This window comes from Pseudonaja textilis, chromosome Z (genome assembly GCF_049901715.1).
Source record: "Pseudonaja textilis isolate UNSWEBS1 chromosome Z, rPseTex1.2, whole genome shotgun sequence".
In the NCBI taxonomy this organism is placed as follows: Eukaryota; Metazoa; Chordata; class Lepidosauria; order Squamata; family Elapidae; genus Pseudonaja; species Pseudonaja textilis.
In genome coordinates, this window is record NC_142008.1 from 51,785,907 (window position 1) to 51,805,171 (window position 19,265).

Genomic DNA, 19,265 nt, shown 5'->3' on the forward strand with positions numbered 1-19,265 from the left:
ATGCCAAGACAGTTGACCTTGGCTTAGAGATAAGTGTATGCAGTTGCACAGTAAGCAGGAAAGCATTCCCTCTTTTTTAATTCACACTGAAACATCTTACTCCAGCATCCTTCCCTCCCTCAATACCAATACCTTCCCCGCTATTTTTATGGCAGCAGACAAGAGTCAAGCAGCAAAAGATGTCAGGAAAACTTTTTGGAGGCTGACACTATTCAAGCATCTCCTTATTTGTCTTTGATATTTATGCATTACTCTGTTCAATCTGAATAGGACATCAAATGCTGATATGGTTTAAAAAGCCAACAAAAGATGAAGTTTCAAAATGACCTGTTATTTATAACAAAAAGTGCAAGGTTCTCACAAAATCTTTTTCAACCAAATGTATTGAAAGGGAAAAATCTCTGGAATCTTGGTAATTAGTCATATTTACTTTAGCATAAAAGTGGAGATTTCTTGGTCATCTTTCTAACCACCTATTGATACAGCGGGAGGTGGCTACCAGTTTCCCTGATGGATAATATAGGTGAAGCTTTGCCAAAAATCTTCCTGATTTTTATGCACTCCAGATCTCCTTAGCTTTAGCTAACAAAATAAATACTCAGGGATTTTGGGAGTTCAAAAATACCTTGTGGCTGCAATTCTGCCTTTTCCTCACACAAGTACTGACTGGAAAAAGGTAATCCGAATGATTTGTAGATGAGAGTGAATGGGAGCAGTGTCTTCCCTTTCCATTTGCACCTTCCCAGCACTAGATGATGAATAAATGGAAGGTAATTGATTCAGTATATAAAATTTGAAGTACATTTAATATTGAGTGTGTAATATGACTGCTGTCCTTTTTTTCTAATAGTGGTTCATTTTCATTTCATAATTACTTTCAGCAAGTAATTTATTCCACATCCCCTATAATATCGTCCTCAATCTTGTCTTATAATTACGAGATTCATCCAGAATTATGAAATCTATTCAAATGGTTATTTTCCCATAGTATTATTTGCAAAACTGTGCCATTTCAGTATTGTTTAGGGTTGTTCTCAAGAAATGGTAAAAAATGCTGGCATGGTGATTGCAATAGTATGATTGAATCTCTGCCTTTTTATATTCTGGACATACAGTGAAATTTCTATTGTACCATCATTGCTATCATCTTAACTTGTTTGAGTCCTTCAGGCTGATATTATGGGTTATATTGAATGGGCTTATTCTGTCTTATGATTCACTTGCTGAATATAAAGACAGAATAACTCTACAAATTCTTCCATGCAAAGTTTCTTTTATTGGATTATATTAGGTATTCTCAAGGTGACTCACAGTTATGTCAAGATGCATCTAATGTCCAATTCTTTGCATAGTTGAAATCGTAGTGTAAATGATATTAATCTTTCTATCCCATAGTTGCAGAGGCAGGAGGTAGAGCTGCCACCATGAGGCTGTGTTCAGGCAAGAGTGAGGGAGCCTCCCCCAACCCAACAAGGGTCAATTTAATGACCAATCAGGATTACAGATGTGACCACATGACATGGACTACATTTCCCAGGATACCTTAACTACATTTACCATGATGCATTCCCTTAAGGGGACAGCTCACAATTCCTAACTATGCCAAATCCCATTAACTCTAAACTGTCTGGACAGCACACTCCCCGCCTGGAATTGTAAATTTCACTAAGTAAAAAGCAATTAACTAAGATAAACAGTAAAGAGTAATACTAACTGAATAGCAGATGACTATATAACTAAAAGAAACAGTTAGCTATATAACTAAGAGAAACAGTAAATAGCAGTAAAGCATCAAATAAAGCAAAGCATGCAAAGCTTGAGGTTCAATCTTCAAGGTCAGCCCCTTGGTGCAAGACTGCTAGTCACCTCTGATGGCCTTTTGGGGTGTACAGGTACTCTTGGTGCCAATGGTGAAAGTCTGGTGGTCGCTTCTGGCAACCTTTTAGGGTTGGACCGGTACTCTTGCTTCCACGGTGTCAAAGGGCATCAGGAAGTTGTTGGAAAGGGTGTTGCGGAGGCATATGCCCATGTAGAGCGTTTTAGTAGACATCTGGTGGTTCCTGGCAGTTGTTTAGGATGGAACAGCATTCTTGTTTTCAATGGTGCTACAGGACGTCAGAAGTCTGTTGGAATGGATGGTGCTAAGGCATCTGTCTGGGTTGGGGTCTGCATCCAATTGACACTGACAATTCCTGAGATTCCCCAACCCAGGTCTGTCTTGAAGGCAAAGGGTGAGTATCTCAGGCCTCTGACTGCTTCAGTGTGCGCTAAGGTGTACACAGGCATCAAATCCCAGCAAGAGCAAAATCTTGGCTTCAGGATCTAGGATGGGAAATAGATGAGCCATATGCTTCAGGTGAGGTATGTTGCTAGCTACCTCTGATGTTGCAATGCAGCTGCGGTCATCTGGTATCCCGTTCCATTCCAGCACAGGCAGCAATAGGAACTGGGAACTTCCATCTATGACTCTATACAGAGTCCAGTAGCTTCCCTCCCTGCCATGCATCTTGGTGCGGTGCACGTTGATATCATGAAGTTCACTTCTTCCTTCTGAACATCAAAAAATGTGGACCTGGCTAGTGAGCAGTTGCTTTGAGGATCCAATATTACATACATCTTCACTGCTTCTTCTGGGCATCCATCTGGATAGACTTTGGCTAAGCAGATCTGATGACACGAGTGAGGGGCTGATGTACCATTGCACACCACTATGCAATTGACACTCATTACTGGCTCTGAGTGTGCTTCTGTAGCATGTTGAGGCTCCTTGTTTAAAGGAGGGCTATGAGATGTCTGCAATGGTGGATCGGTGTCTGGATACAGTACGGCCGGGTGCGTGTCACTTGCAGATATGACATTGCACTTTAGCTGTGCAGTATTTGGGCGAGTGTTTGGATTCACACCACTTGTTGCAGAATTGGAGCTCTTTTATCAACTCTTTCCTTTTGGACAGGGATTTTGCTGCAAACCCCTGGCACCTGTTCAGCGAATGTTGAGTGTGGTGCAAAGGACAAAACTGGCTTCTCTTTGGAGTAGGAGATCTAAATTGGGTTGTATCTGATGAGTTCTCTCCCAAACTGTGTATGGATGAGGAGTCGATCTTGGTTTTATGGCCACCATGAAGGGTTTTTCCCTTGCAGTGGGTGTAGGGCCTGTGGATAGTATATAGTTGCTGTTGTATCTTTTTTCATTGAGAGGACTAACAGCTCTGAGTCTGCAGGGCCTGGGGGTGTTGCACACTGTTGCCTGGTGGGCCATGAATTCTTTGAGAAGGATAAAGGGTATATAGTTGTGGCGACCCTTGGCCATGAAGGCATCAGACAACTGGAGCCATTGTTCAATTAGCACCTGTGGGAGTTTTCGAATGATTTTGTTTTGCATGTCGACGTGGTCAAGACAAGCGAGTCCCGGTAACCAGGGATCCCATTGTGCTGCTTTCAGTTGTATAAGTATATTAGAGAGTTCTGTGACCAGGTGAGGCCGGTTGATAAGAATTTTAGGAAATCTGTGGAGGGTGTTCAAGAGCATTGATTCTACAGCTGTGGGAGTGCCATACAGCTCGTCAAGTCTTTTCCATGCCAACCGTAGGGCAGCCTTTAGGTTGTCTAAGTGGGAGGCATAAAGTGCCTTCGTTGCTTTGGCAGACCATGGCCCTAGCCACGTTATCAAGTGTACAAGTACTTCATCGGGTTTCAGGTGTGCATCCTGAATGATGTGCAGGAAAATTTTCTTCCAGAGGAGATATTCACTGCCTGGCTCGTCAGAGAATTTGTATACCCCGTTGGAGGCCAAATCTAGCTTTCCTCTCCTTATGACCAACTCTCTCCAGTAGTCTGCATCATCTGTAGAGGTGGATAGGGTAAGGGGCATTGATGTAGAGGGTGGGTTCGGGTTGTATATCAATGACGGGTCGTAGTGTTCCTCCCAGTGCTTACAGAGGATGTTGTCCTGCCATTCCAGAGACGATGACGGAGCTTCACGCTGCTGTGTAGGCTGGCCATGGTTATCTTGTGCCTGAGAGCTCAGGTAGTGTGGAGGTTGTAGCTGGAATGGTACTGCATGTGGATTGAGTGTAGCAGGTGTCGTTGCTTGCATGTCTACTTGTCGAGAAGTCGTTGTGATCACTGGTGGGCTAATCTGCTCGCTCGGCAGACCATGAGATGTTGAAGTAGGGTTGCTGATTCTGGGAAGAGAGTCTCGGACCTTAGTACATACAACATCAGTTGGGGAAGGTTTGCTGTTGATGGGAAGTGAATCTCGTATTTTAAGTCGTACAATGTCAGTTGCGTAACTGTTTAGAGTCTGTAGTTGAGATTCATCCCTGTGCTTCCCTGGTTGTGGGAAACTTCTAAGTAACTAAGTAGCGAGTGCTGCTCATCCATGTAGGCCTTGACCCGTGTATCTGGGCTCTCGTCTCCCAAGTCTTCGAGGTTGAAAGAGGTGTTGCAAGACACTGGAACCTGCTTGAAACCTAGCTGGTTTGGGATGGAGGGAGGAGGCTTTCCTCAAATGGTGGGAAGAAGGTGCTTGTGATTGAAGACCTAGTTCGGATGTGGCCCTCTCCCTTGCTCCTTGTTCCTTTTGAAGCGCATCGAGGAGCGCTACCTGAGGACTTTTTTGCTTTTCTCAATGAAGTCTTTGCATTCTTTGTGAAGGTCATCAAAGCATTGGACGTATGCTTGGAGTTTTGGGTCACCCAGTCTTGACTGGATGGACTTGAGTTTATCGTCGCTGTTTCTCCACTGTGTGAGAAGGGCATCTAGGTCAACTAGCAATGTGCAGATTCTCTTGGGAGGCAGCTTGTGTTTTGGAGTATCACAGATCTCCTCTAGCTCAAACCACGAGTCTGCGTGGTGGCGCTATTACCTTTCCCAATTGTCCCTCAAGTGTTCTTCCATGGGTTCAGTAAGCTGCTTACTCTTTCTGAGGTCGAAGGCTTTCTGAGGTATCACCATGTCTTTGAAGGTTTCGATGTCAGGATGAGGGTTTGGGGAACCAGGCTCCATGTTTACATCTAGGGTGGGTGGAGGGTTCGAGTCCTTTGGTACTTCAAGGACATTTGTCATGGCTGAAGAAGTTGCCATGCTTCAAATTGGTAAAAGGTGAATTTTGAAAATTTAGTGGTTTTCCGTGCAATTCTCTTTTTCCACTAGGGTGCGCTGCAAGCAGGTAACAAACGTAACAACTTCTGCGAAATTCAGTTCTTGACCATGTAGATGGCGCTGCAGGCGTGTGGCTGAATTGAGCAAGTTCTGCAAAATTCAGTGGTTGACCACTAGAGATGTGCGTTGCAAGAGTGGGAGATGCTGACAAAGTACACAACTTGGCCACTTAGGGTGCGTTGCGAAGTCTGGGAGATGTTTGGCACAGAGCACAAACTTGCCTGTTTGTGATACTTGCTAGGCCTGGAAGACACTGATGCTATACACAAACAGGTCTCTTAGTGATGCTTGATCCTTGGGTTAAAGTGGGAAGAAGTTGCTAAAATTAGGAAACTTCCTGCAAATTCATTACTTTTTGTTTTGAATTTTCTACTTGACCACCGGATGGTGCTAGAGGCTAACAGTTGAATGGCAATTGAGGAGGCTGGAAGGAAAGATTATTACATAGACACAATGCTTTAGTACATTGCATGGCCACCGTGGTTAAATAATTTCTCTTTGCTTTTAGATTGCTATTAATTTTGTTAAAGGAAAAAATCCTTATTGATTTCAGCAGTATAGCAAAAATCAAGATTCTGGCTTTGTTTAAATCATTGCTAGATTAAGTGTATCTCTTCAGGGGGGAGGAATGTGCCTGTTGCTCTGGAGACGGCTCTGACAGGAGGAATTTTTACAACCTTGTTACTTGGATACCAGATTGTAAACTGGCTGGAGAGGGCCTCTTTTTATGGCTTTGCCTCCCTTCCAGATGATCAGAGGAGGATCAGCTTTCATTTTACTTATAAGGACACAGGCATGATTCCTCAGACTCTCTCACTGCATTTGTAGAAGGTTTTAAGACAGAAGTTTGATTTTCCTTTGAGAGCTGGGAAATTTCTGACTCTCCTTGTTATGCAAATTGAGTCTATGAGATAGCAGGAAGACAAATTGAGGAGAGGAGAGGGTGGGTGTGTTCCTGTAATTCAAACTGGTTTTGCAACTCTGTGGCTCAGAAAGAGATATACAGAGAAAGCATTGCTTCAGGAGCTCTCTTTTGTTTCTAGTATATGGGGGAATTCCAGCCCCTCCCACCATCCAAACAGCGTGTAAAAAGTTCCGTTGCACAGAGAGAGAAAGATGATGAGAATTCAGGCTTAGATTAGCATTGCATATTCACTCCTGGCTTCAATATTACTTTGCTTTATCACAAAATCCAAATTAACTGTCTTTATACTATTGGGCTTCAGGACTTCAAGTTTTTAATATCATTTACTATTCTGTCTTATGATTCACTTGCTGAATATAAAGACAGATAGAATAACTGTATAAAATAATTTATTCCACATCCCCTATAATATCGTTCTCAATCTTGTCTTATAATTACAAGATTCATCCAGAATTATGAAATCTATTCAAATGGTTATTTTCCCATAGTATTATTTGCAAAACTGTGCCATTTTAGTATTGTTTAGGGTTGTCCTCAAGAAATGGTAAAAAATGCTAGCATGGTGATTGCAGTAGTATGATTGAATCTCTGCCTTTTTATATTCTGGACATACAGTGAAATTTCTATTGTACCATCATTGCTATCATCTTAACTTGTTTGAGTCCTTCAGGCTGATATTATGGGTTATATTGAATGGGCTTATTCTGTCTTATGATTCACTTGCTGAATATAAAGACAGACAGAATAACTGTACAAATTCTTCCATGCAAAGTTTCTTTTATTGGATTATATTAGATATTCTCAAGGTGACTCACAGTTATGTCAAGATGCATCTAATGTCCAATTCTTTGTATAGTTGAAATCGTAGTGTAAATGATATTAATCTTTCTATCCCATAATCGCAGAGGCAGGGGATAGAGCTGCCACCACGAGGCTATGTTCAGGCAACCCAACAAGGGTCAATTTAGTGACCAATCAGGATTACAGATGTGACCACATGACATGGACTACATTTCCCAGGATATCTTAACTACATTTACCATGATGTATTCCCTTAAGGAGACAGCTCACAATTCCTAACTAACTATCCCAAATCCCATTAACTCTAAACTGTCTGGACAGCACAGGGCTGTTGTGTAAAAAAGACACCTGAACCCCCCCTGATATGTTTGACCTTGAGATGGCCAAAAGCAGTATGTTTAAATAGAATGTTTAAAAACAGAAACATTAATAGAATAGAACGTTACTGTTGCCCTCCTCTGGGAGGAGATTTTGAAGTATTTCTAGCAGGACTATTGGATTCCATAACCATAAATCATTTAGATTCCGGGATCGAGGCACAGCTCATGTTTATTGCAGTGCTAGTGCAAAATTTCTTGAGCACATTGGGTGGTATAAACTGGAACAGGAATCCAGTAATCATATTATTATTGACACCCAAATAGTCCCTAAAGATAAAATAAGTAAATAGCCATTAAAGAGGAAGCACAGGAGGAAGTAGGAGAACAGGCACAGGAGGAGGTAGGAGAACAGGAGCAAGTGGCACAGGTGAGTCCACCAGTAAGCCTTGTATTACCAAGACGTTCAACCTGAGTAACACGACCACCTGATAGATATCAGGCTAGTGTTGTATGCTAAGTGAATAGAGTTCCAAGTAACTATAGTGAACTAAAACTGTATCCTGCTAAGGATCAGGCTGCTTGGCAGAAAGCAATGGATAAGAAACTAGAATCATTAAAAAAATTGGAGGTATATGAAAATATTAAGTTACCACCAGGTAAACATGCCATAGAATGTAAATGGATATATAAACTGAAGACAGATGGAGATGGGACTGTTACCCATAAAGCCAGGTTAGTAGCACAAGGGTTTAATCAGACAGCAAATGACTATGATGAGGTGTTTGCTCCTAGTCTGAAGGCTACTACATTAAGAGCAGCATTAGTGTGGGCAGCTAAGGAGAAATACATTGTAAATCATTTGGATGTAGAGACAACATATCTGCATGCACCGTTGCAACACACTATATTTTTAAAGAAACCTTTAGGTTCAAAAATAATAATACAACTGATTGCTGGAGATTAAAAAAGAGTCTATGCCTTAAAGCAATCAGGATATGAGTGGAGCCAATGTACAGTTAAAGAATTAACTAAGATATGTTTTGTAGCTGGCATGGCTGATCCATGTTTGTTTAAAAAAGAAAATAATGGTGTAATTTCAATATTGCTATTATTTACTGGTGACATAGCATTAATCACCAAAACTGAACAAGAAGCTACTAAAATAATTTCACTATTGAAAAAGAAATTTAAGATAAAACAGTTAGGAAAAATCAAACAATATCTTGGTTTAAAGATAGATAGAACTAGGGGAGGATACAAGATCTCACAGGCAGATAAAATTAACCAATTACTAAAAAGTTTTAAAATGGAACTTTGTAAACCAGCTAAAACACCAATGAGCCAGGAGTTTAGCCATGGTGATGTTCAAAGTCCTATTTTTGATAAGAACATTTATCAATCCTTGATTGATAGTTTATCTTATCTCAGTAATTGGTCAAGGCCAGATATTGCATACTATGTTAATCAATTAGCGAGATTTAATGCTGAGCCAACTGAAAGGCACTGGCAAGCTGCTAAATATGTGTTAAGATATCTGAAACAAACAATGCATTATGCATTGTATTTGGAGCGTAAAGATGAACTGAATTTAACTTCATATGCTGATGCAAGTTTTGCTACAGACATAAATACACGAAAATCTACATCGGGTACTGCTGTATTATTGGAAAAAGCATTGGTTGGATGGACATCTATTAGACCAGGGGTGTCAAGCTCAAGGCCCGGGGGCCAGATCCGGCCGGCGGGGTGATTAGATCTGGCCCACAGGGCCACCCTGGAAATGGCGAAAGACTGGCCTGCAGTGCCTCTGCCAGCAAAAACAGAACTCAGGTGGGCTGCACACAGCCCTCTTGAGCTCTGTTTTAATTGGCAGAGGGTTACTTACAGGAGGCCGTTGCAGCCGAAAACAGAACTCAGGAACCTGTTTTCTCTGTCAGAGGGCTTGGGCCACCACAGGCACCCCTGACACGAGTGATGTCAAGCTGACCACACCTACTCTGGGCACTCCCACTCTGGCCCTCCAAGGTAAAATACAATCCTGATGCGGCCTTCAATGATATTGAGTTTGACACCCCTGTATTAGACAGAAACATTAACTTTGTCAACAATGGGGGCTGAATTCTCATGTTTGCCTTTATTATGTACAGATTTAGTTTTGTATAAACAATTATTAATTGATATGGGAATTAATGTAACAGATTCTATTGTAGTTTATGAAGATAATCAGCAATACAAATGGCTTCAAATATTGCTGTTAACACAAGAACGAAACACACAGATTTAAGATATTTAAATGTGAGACAATGTATGCAAAGTAAAATGATTAAGCTGGAATACTTTATGTCAGAAAACAATATAGCAGATCATTTTACAAAGGCCCAAGACTCTATAAAGCATAATGCTTGCTGTGAGGATTATGGACTTAGAATGTAAGGTTGTACACTGCTCAAAAAAATAAAGGGAACACTTAAACAACACAATGTAACTCCAAGTCAATCACACTTCTGTGAAATCAAACTGTCCACTTAGGTAGCAACACTGATTGACAATCAATTTCACATGCTGTTGTGCAAATGGAATAGACACAGGTGGAAAGCATAGGCAGTTAGCAAGACATCCCCAATAAAGGAGTGGTTCTGCAGGTGATGACCACAGACCACTTCTCAGTTCCTATGTTTTCTGGCTGATGGTTCGGTCACTTTTGAATGCTGGCAGTGCTTTCACTCTAGTGGTAGCATGAGATGGAGTCTACAACCCACACAAGTGGCTCAGGTAGTACAGCTCATCCAGGATGGCACATCAATGCGACCTATGGCAAGATTTGCTGTTTCTGTCAGCATAGTGTCCAGAGCATGGAGGCGCTACCAGGAGACAGGCCAGTACATCAGGAGACATGGAGGAGGCTGTAGGAGGTCAATAACCCAGCATCAGGACTGCTACCTCCACCTTTGTGCAAGGAGGGATAGGAGGAGCATTGCCAGAGCCCTGCAAAATGACCTCCAGCGGGCCACAAATGTGCATGTGGCTGCTCAAACGGTCAAAAATAGACTCCATGGGGGTGATATGAGGGCTCGACATCCACAGGTGGGGGTTGTGCTTACAGCCCAACACCGTGCAGGACATTTGGCATTTGCCAGAGAACACCAAGATTGGCAAATTCACCACTGGTACCCTGTGCTCTTCACAGATGAAAGCAGGTTCACACCGAGCACATGTGACAGACGTGACAGGGTCTAGAGATGCCGTGGAGAAGGTTCTGCTGCCTGCAACATCCTCCAGCATGACCGGTTTGGCAGTGGGTCAGTAATGGTGTGGGGTGGCATTTCTTTAGGGGGCCGCACAGCCCTCCATGTGCTCGCCAGAGGTAGCCTGACTGCCATTAGGTACCGAGATGAGATCTTCAGACCCCTTGTGAGACCATATGCTGGTGCTGTTGGCCCTGGGTTCCTCCTAATGCACGACAATGCTAGACCTCATGTGGCTGGAGTGTGTCAGCAGTTCCTGCAAGATGAAGGCATTGATGCTATGGACTGGCCCTCCCATTCCCCAGACCTGAATCCAATTGTGCACATCTGGGACATGTCCATCCACCAACGTCACATTGCACCACAGACTGTCCAGGAGTTGTGGGATGCTTTAGTCCAGGTGTGGGAGGAGATCCCTCAGGAGACCATCCGCCACCTCATCAGGAGCATGCCCAGGTATTGTAGGGAGATCATACAGGCACCTGGAGGCCACACACTACTGAGCCTCATTTTGACTTGTTTTAAGGACATTACATCAAAGTTGGATCAGCCTGTAGTGTTTTTTATCACTTTAATTTTGAGTGAAACTCCAAATCCAGACCTCCATGGGTTGCTAAATTTGATTTCCCTTGATAATTTTTGTGTGCTTTTGTTGTCAGCACATTCAACTATGTAATGAACAAAGTACTTAATAAGAATATTTCATTCATTCAGATCTAGGATGTCTTGTTTTTGTGTTTCCCTTTATTTTTTGAGCAGTGTATATATTGTCTTACCCAAAAGGGGAGAATGTTAGGATTATAAGTCACCTAACAGCTATTTGGGTTGAACAATATATAAACCAGGATAGACATTTTAATACTGTATCTTTAAGAAAATGCAAAACTGTAATTAGGTGTGGTTTCTCAAATGGCCATAAGATGAAGTAGAAACCTGGGTTGTTTAGTCTTAGTCTCAGAAGAGAGTGTATCTCAATGAGTCCCTTTCTTCCTTCTGTTGGAGAGGATTGCTGTTCCTTCTAATTGACTGCTATTCCTGGATTTGATGAAAGTCTGATACTGAACTGCTTTTGACACTGCACTTTGTTATTGGATTATCCCTGGGTTGAAAACTGACTGATCTTGCCTGTGAATGACTTTGGACTGCTTGTTTGAACTTTGTTTAAACCTTTATGGAAAGTAAAAACCTACATTTACTGTACAGTGTATCTGTGTGCTGCGTGTGTATTATTCAAACACTACTCTCAAATACGTCTCCCTGTATGCCCTCATTCTTCTAACGGGGAATTATCTCAACACCTACCTGGGAGAAAGGGAGGCTAGAGTCCATGCTCAGGCCGGTTTGAGTATACTCTATCGGCAAAAGCCAAAGGGAAAGACTATGGCTGAATTTTCTGAAACAGAGGCAAGCCCGGAGGAACAGGAATCCCGTGCCCCCAGTTTGAACAGAGAGCAAAGCACAAAGGAACCCAGGGAGGCTGGGAGAGCTTCAGAAAGGCCTCTCAGCAGTGTGTTCAAGGCAGATAAGAGGGAGGCATTAAGGAGACAAAGGACCATTGAGAAATGTTTACCAAGGGCAGAAAAGGAGGAAATTAATGAACCGGAAACTCCAATGTTCACAGGTCTATTTCATCACCAGCTGTTTAAGATGCTGCTGGGGAAGGCTAAGATAGCAACAGGCCTGAGGAGAATCACGGACAGAAGGGTCTGAGTTAGAACCATCTAATCCCAAAGATAGATTTTTTTGCTAGAACCAAGGTTGAAAGTGAATCCATACCTTCACCTGAATTGTTCAGGGAAGAGGTGGAAGGTCAGTTGGACAGACCAGTTATTTTCCCAATGCCAGGGGGGAATGAGAGGAAATTTTATAATGCGGAACTAGTGGACCTATTCCCAGTTCCCACAATAGTCCTGTGGCAGCCACCATGTCTGCTACAGTGTTGGCTAACGAAGCTGAGGATGGTCTAAAAGGGGAGGATAAGATAACAGAAGAGACCCTACAAAAAGTTCACCAGGCTGCAGCATGGGCGGTAAAGGCAATGTCCATGGCATCATTTTTCAGCAGAGCAGTCCTGATATGGATTGAACAGATGCAGGAAAGGATGCCACCTGTGATCTTCAATTGCAACAGGATTTGAACAAAATAACTGCTGCAACAGAGTTCATAGCAGTTAATGGGATCAAGTACGTAACTAAGGCCATCACAGCTTCAGTGGCTGCACAGCGACTTGTTTGGCTCTGCCATTGGCAGGCAGATCTGAAACATAAATGGAAACTGGCATCAGCTCCTGTTAAACGGGACAAACTTTTTGGGGCGGCCATTGAGCCATTACTGATTGAAACCAAGGACAAGAGGAAGGTCTTACCCAGGAAACTTGATCAGGCAGAAAGGCAACCTTCTCCATATACACAGCAACAGCCCTTTCCTATCTCAGGGGGTGGCTTCAGCCACTCTCCATACACACAGAGACACTACACACAGACCCTTACTAGACATCCAGATAGGTCAGGATTTAGAGATGGGGTGGACAACAGTCCCAGGGAAGGCGCCGCTTCCAGAAATCAACTGGCAGGGCCTCCCGGCATACAAAGTGACAAGCTGGAACAATGAGCCCATTGGCAGGAGGCTGGGCCTATTCACCGACCGATAGGCATCAACTACAATGGACAAGTGGGTCCCAGACACATTAAGAAAAGGCCTAGTTCTGGAATTCATCTCCATACCCCTGAGCTCATTCAGAGGATGCCCGATCCCAGGGACAGAACCAAAAGGGTAATTATAGAAACAGCAGTTCAACATCTGCTGGACATTTGGGCGGTACAAGTGGTACCAGTGAACAAACAGGGGCAAGGGTTCTATTCAAACTTGTTGTGCAAAAGGCGTCGGGGAGTGGAGGCCAATTTTGGATCTCAAATTACTAAACAGGCACATAGTATACAGGAGATTCAAGATGCAGTCCCTGCAAGCTATACTAGGGAGCATCCGGGAGGGGGGTGTCCTGACATCAGTAGACCTCACAGATGCTTACCTACACATCTATTACCAGGAGGCATTGGAAGTTCCTGCAGTTTTGTTACGCAGGGAGATACTACAAGTACAGGCCTCTACCATTCGGCCTGTCCTCAGCGTCAAGGACTTTCACCAAGGTCCTGGCAGCAATAGCAACCTTCCTCAGGACAAAGCCCATATGGGTCCAATGCTACTTAGATGACATATTAATACAGTCAACATCAACTCTAAGAGCACAGAGCAATCTAGAAACCATGATACAGACATTACAGGAGAATGGCTTTTCAGTGAATTTCGAAAAGAGCCACTTAGAACCGACCAGGCGATTACAACACTTAGGAGCTGTAAGAGACACTAACTCCTGTGATGTTTACCTGTCACAGGAAAGGCAGGACAGCATAAGGTCATCAATAAATCAAGTGAACAGAGCTCGGGGGGTGTTCCTGGACTTGCTGTCACAAATACTAGGAAAGATGATATCACGCATCTTGATAGTGCCTTGGACTGCACGCAAGGACATTGCAGTGGTTCCTATTATCTTACCAGAGAGCAGGCAAGGGCAATACAGAAACCAAGGTAAGAGTTCCCCCACCAGAGTGAAGCAGTCACTCCATTGGTGGAGATCACCCGCAGTGATGAGGGGATGCGAGTTCAAGGAACCCACCCAACTGACTATCACAACAGATGCAAGTTTAGTAGGCTGGGGAGCCCACTGTCAGAGCCAGATTACACAAGGACAGTGGTCTCAGTCAGACCTCATGAACAACAACAACTGGTTGGAGCTCAGGGCATCTCACCTGTCTCTAAGGGCCTTCAGGTCAGTGATAGTGGAACAGAATGTGTTGATCCCAACAGACAATGTGACCGCCAAGGCTCATATCAACAGGCAGTGGGGTACTCCTAGCGCTCATGCAAGAAGCAGAGCAATTGGACCACTGGGTGGAGATGGACCTTCTATTGATCAGGGCAGAACACATATCAGGAGTGGAAAACGTTCAGGCAGATTGGCTCAGCAGAACAATTGTCGACAACTCAGACCTGTTCAAGGAACTGTTGCACAGATTGAGGAGAATAGTCCTGGACCTGTTTGCGATGCCAGCAAATGCACAACTCCCGAGATTCTACTCGAGATTCCCAACACAGGGAGCAGAAGGAACCAATGTGCTCTGAGAAGCATGGCCAAGGGGTTTGCTCTACGCATTCCCCCCACTCCCCTTGATACCAAGGGAAATCAAGGAAGTGATAGAAGAGGGGATGGAGGTCTAATGGTAGCACCTCACTGGCCCAGGAGGTCTTGGTACACGGATCTGGTAGATCTGTCAGTATCCAGACCATGGAGAATTTCCCCAGGCAAGGTAGAATTGAGTCAGGGAGCCATACGACACACAGAGCCACAATGGCTGCAATTAACCGTATGGCACTTGAGAGGACCACACTAAAGCATTTAGAGTGCTGAGACAAGGTAATGCAGACACTCCATGCATCCAGGAGACCATCAACCAACAGAATTTATGATGCTACTTGGAGAGCATTTGGAACCTGGTGTTCCAAGAAAAAAATAGATCCAACCACAGTGTTAGTTACTCAAATGCTGGATTTTCTCCAGGAAGGCCTGGAGAAGGGTTTAACTCTTAACACCTTAAGGAGGCAGGTAGCAGCGATAGCTTCAGTGTTGGGTTGCGGCACCTCGGAGTCCCTCTCATGACACCCCCTAATCCGCACACTCATCAGGGGAGCAACAATCTAAAGCCACCAGTGATACACAGGTATCCTACTTGGGACTTGACAAGGGTGCTAAGGGAGCTCATGACTGAGCCCTTTGAACTGCTGAGGTCAGTAGACTACCTTCACTCACCCTTAAGGTGGCCTTCCTAATAGCCATTACATCAGCCAGAAGAATTTCAGAGTTGGCAGCATTATCCATGAGGGAGGACCTCTGTTTAGTTCACCCGAATAGGGTAATATTAAGATTAGACCCGACCTTTATCCCAAAGATCAATTCTACATTCCATAGAGCACAAGAGTTAGTACTACCAGACTTCTGCCAGGAATTGGTCCATAGCCTAGAAAGGAAGTGGCGCTCCTTGGATGTTAGGAGAGCTATAGCATTTATATTAAGAGAACAAGGCCCATTAGAAAAACAGAAGCGTTTTTGGACTTCCGGTTTGCAAGGCTTCGGTGGCAGCAGGCATCCGCGATCGTGCGCGGTTTCTGCTGCGCTCGCTGCTGGAGTGCCCTGATCCAGCCGGATTTGGGGGCTATTAATTACCCCGTAGAGGTAACTGAAAATAGGGGAGATCCGGCAGGGGCCTGGGGGAATCGCAACCCCCCTCCTCAGCTGGCTTAACTCCCTTTTCCAAAAGCGGTGGAGCAGAGGTCAGCAATGGCCGCCACAAAGAAGCTTTCATCTGGACAAGAATGTGCAGGAGGAAGCTGAGGTGAAAGTTTTTGGCTGACCGGGACAACAAGTAACATTTAAATACCCTGGAATTTAAACTTCATTAAGATACATTGTTCCCAAAGAAGATCAGAAAAAGCGGCAAATGAAAGTAGAAAGGGAAAGATTGTTTTTTCTCCTTCCTTACGGTGATAGCAGATGGAAATCGGAAAATCCCATTTTGGCATCAGCAGGTAATTAAATTAGAAAATTAAAGCCAAGGGGACATTAAAGATTTCTGAACATTGGGAAAAAAAACTTTTTTTGCTATAAGTGGGAAGGGAGAGGAGGCTGCTTGGAATTTATAAGACTAGAGTTAAATTGTAACAAGACTTCTAAAAGATATATTTTGGAACTTTGCAACTGAATTGTAACCCCAGGAAAAGAAAGTATAAAAAGAAGAAAGTGATAAATGAAACAGTCTGTTTGTATTTGGATTGCTTGGTGACTTTGGGACTTTTGGAAATTATTATTTGAAAGACTAAAAACATTTGGGTTGTTTAAATTTTTTTCATAATGGCATTATTTGTTGATGAACTGAAAATGGAATTTAAAAAGCTTAAAGAAGAGGAACAAGAAGGGAAGGGCTCTTCTGGATCTGTTTTTCATTTCTTAGAAATGGCGATTTCTACCTATCAGAAACTACTAGAACAAGAAGATTGGGATGAAGAAGAAGCCATCTTTAATGAACAAGCAACTCTAGCTGGGGAAGAAAAGGGAAAGAGGGGAAAGAGAATGGAGAATTTAAGACTTAAAAAAACAACCAAAAGGGGAAAAATAAGGTGAAAAATCGATACAATGTCAGAAAGCAACAGAAAAGAGGAATACAGAAGAGGATGGAGATTAAGAGGGTGGAGATCAAGAGACAAGGGGGTAAAAAGACTAGATTGGAGAAGAAAGGAAGGGGAAAAGGGAAGAGAAGTTACAAAGGTTTAAAACAAGATGTAAAGAAACAGGATTTATTCAGAGATAATGGGTAAAAATATAATTTAAAAAGAGATTCTGCAAAAGTACATAAGATTGTATTGTTGTATTTGTATTTGAAATAATGTTAGAAAACTGAAACATATGATTATAAAATGGGATAAAATATTAAAAGGAATGTGTAAAATGCTTAAAATTTATGATAGAGTTTAATTTGCTATGGATTATTGTTTTAATTATAAACTTTTTGTTTTTTCTTATTTTAAAATATAGTATGTAGCTTTAGAATGTATTAAGCAGAAGCAGAATGAAAATTATATATTATTTTAAGTGTTAAATTTAGGGGAAAGATATAAAGGCATCATACTTCAATCAGTGATTGCAGGAGAAATTTTGTGTTAATGAGAAAAGATAATAGATAATTGAAATAGAACAGACAAAAGATATAAGCATAATGATTTAAATTGAGATGAAATAAATAAAACAGAACTAAGAGAGTGAAAAGAGAGGAGAAGCTATATAGAAAATGTAGAATGGTAAATAAGATATGAAATGGTATATAAAGTGAGCATGAATTCGATTTATGTCTGTACAAAAAGATGTAACCCGAGACTAAGCCGCTTTCCAAAAATAAGTTTTATGTTTTCATGTTTTGTGTTTTGTTTGTGTATGTTTGTTTATTGAAAATTAATAAAAAATTTATAAAAAAAGAAAAAGAAAAAAGAAAAACAAGCATTTTTCATTTCATTTAGACCGAGTTCGTTGGGACAAAGGGTTTCACCATCTACCATAGGCAGATGGATCAAGACATGTATCACAAAAGCTTATGAAAGCCAATCATTGCAATTGCCAGGTAACATAACGGCACTTCAACCAGGAGTGCAGCCACATCAGTGGCATGGAACACACAGGCCTCGATTGAAGAGATCTGTAGGGCAGCAACGTGGTCATCGCCATCTCCATTCATCAGAAATTATAAACTGGATACATTTGCATCAGTGGAAGCATCCTTTGGAAGAAGAGTGCTACAAAGAGTTCACATGGAGATGGGGATAGGGACAAAGAGTTGGCCCACCCTCAGGACAATTAGCTTAGGTACATCCCATGCTTTGGATTCTCTGACCCATACAACTGAGAAAGAACATTGGGCTTACCTGAAATGCATCTTCTAGTTATACAGGAGGAGAATCCAAATCCCACCCTTAGATAGTTAATCCCGAGCTCAGAACGGTCAAGAACGAGCACCAAGTCAATCATCAGCCTTCATCAAAAACTGGGCATGCGCAGTGGAAAGGGGGCTAAACTAAACTTTGATTGACTCCGTCTTTAAGCAAGGAAGGAGACAACCCACGCTTTGGATTCTCCTCCCGTACAACTAGAAGATGCGTTTCAGGTAAGCCCAACACTCTTTCTACCAAGTAGAAATGCAAATCTTATTAGTTGGGGAGGAGGGGGAGAATCTAGCTCTGAAGTTTTAAGTAGTTCATGTTTCTGACTTCCAGCAAGATTAAATTCAGATGTAGACTATGTATATTTAAAAGAGGAGGCTATTTCCTGTTTCCTGTTGGAATATTCTCTAACCTAGAGGAGATAATTAAATGAAAGGGTTGTTTCTTGGTGGGAGATGTAAAACCTGCCAATGTCTTCTCATTCTCATTTTAATTAGAGCAAGGGCATTCCATTTATTTCAAGGAAGGCCATGAAATATGGGGTGACAAACCTGGACAACCGCTAGATGGTAGCAAGGAGTATTGTTTTCTGCACTTCTTTGTCACTAGCTGAAGGATCTCTCAATTTCTGTAGCTCAAAATATCCCCTTTTCTTGTGACCAAAACATCCAAAACTGTTTTCGTGTTTCATTTCTGTTGAAATGTGGCCAACCAGGAATGGGTAACAGGGCTTCTGGAATGTAATGTTCCTTTTTGTGATAAAAGCAACACACTTTCTGTTTTACACACATATTCTTGAAAACATGGTATAATCTGAAGTCTGAATAATGCTGAAGAACAGGAGGAAGAGGACAATCAAAGCAACAATTAGATAAGAGAAATCTGAGTCCTGGCAAAAATGTAATTTGAAGAAGATACGACCCTAATTCTCAGGAAGCTAAACTGAGGGGACTTCATTCCTGCAAACTTTTTTACTGTAGCCTTATAATAAAAGTATAGTATTAGAATGTATAATTCTGGCTTCTAATCCGGTCTACATTAAAGGGCTGATACATGTCTGATTGCACGTTATTTTGTGGAAGAACAATGATGATGTTGCTCAAATTTGATTTTTAATTCAGATTAACAGAGTTGGAAGGAACCTTGTAGATCATCTAGTCGAACCCCCCACTTAAGCAGGAGACCCTGCACCATTTCTAACAAGTGACAGTCTAATCTCTTCTTGAAAATCTCAAGTGATGAAGCTCCTACAACTTTTGAAGGCAAGCTGTTC

At 42.3% G+C, this 19,265-nt stretch overlaps 1 protein-coding gene across 2 annotated transcripts in view; it reads left to right on the forward strand.

Moving 5' to 3' along the window:
• POMGNT2 (protein O-linked mannose N-acetylglucosaminyltransferase 2 (beta 1,4-)) overlaps positions 1 to 19,265 on the forward strand; it is a 107,299-nt gene that overhangs the window by 33,748 nt on the left and 54,286 nt on the right. The window lies entirely within an intron of this gene.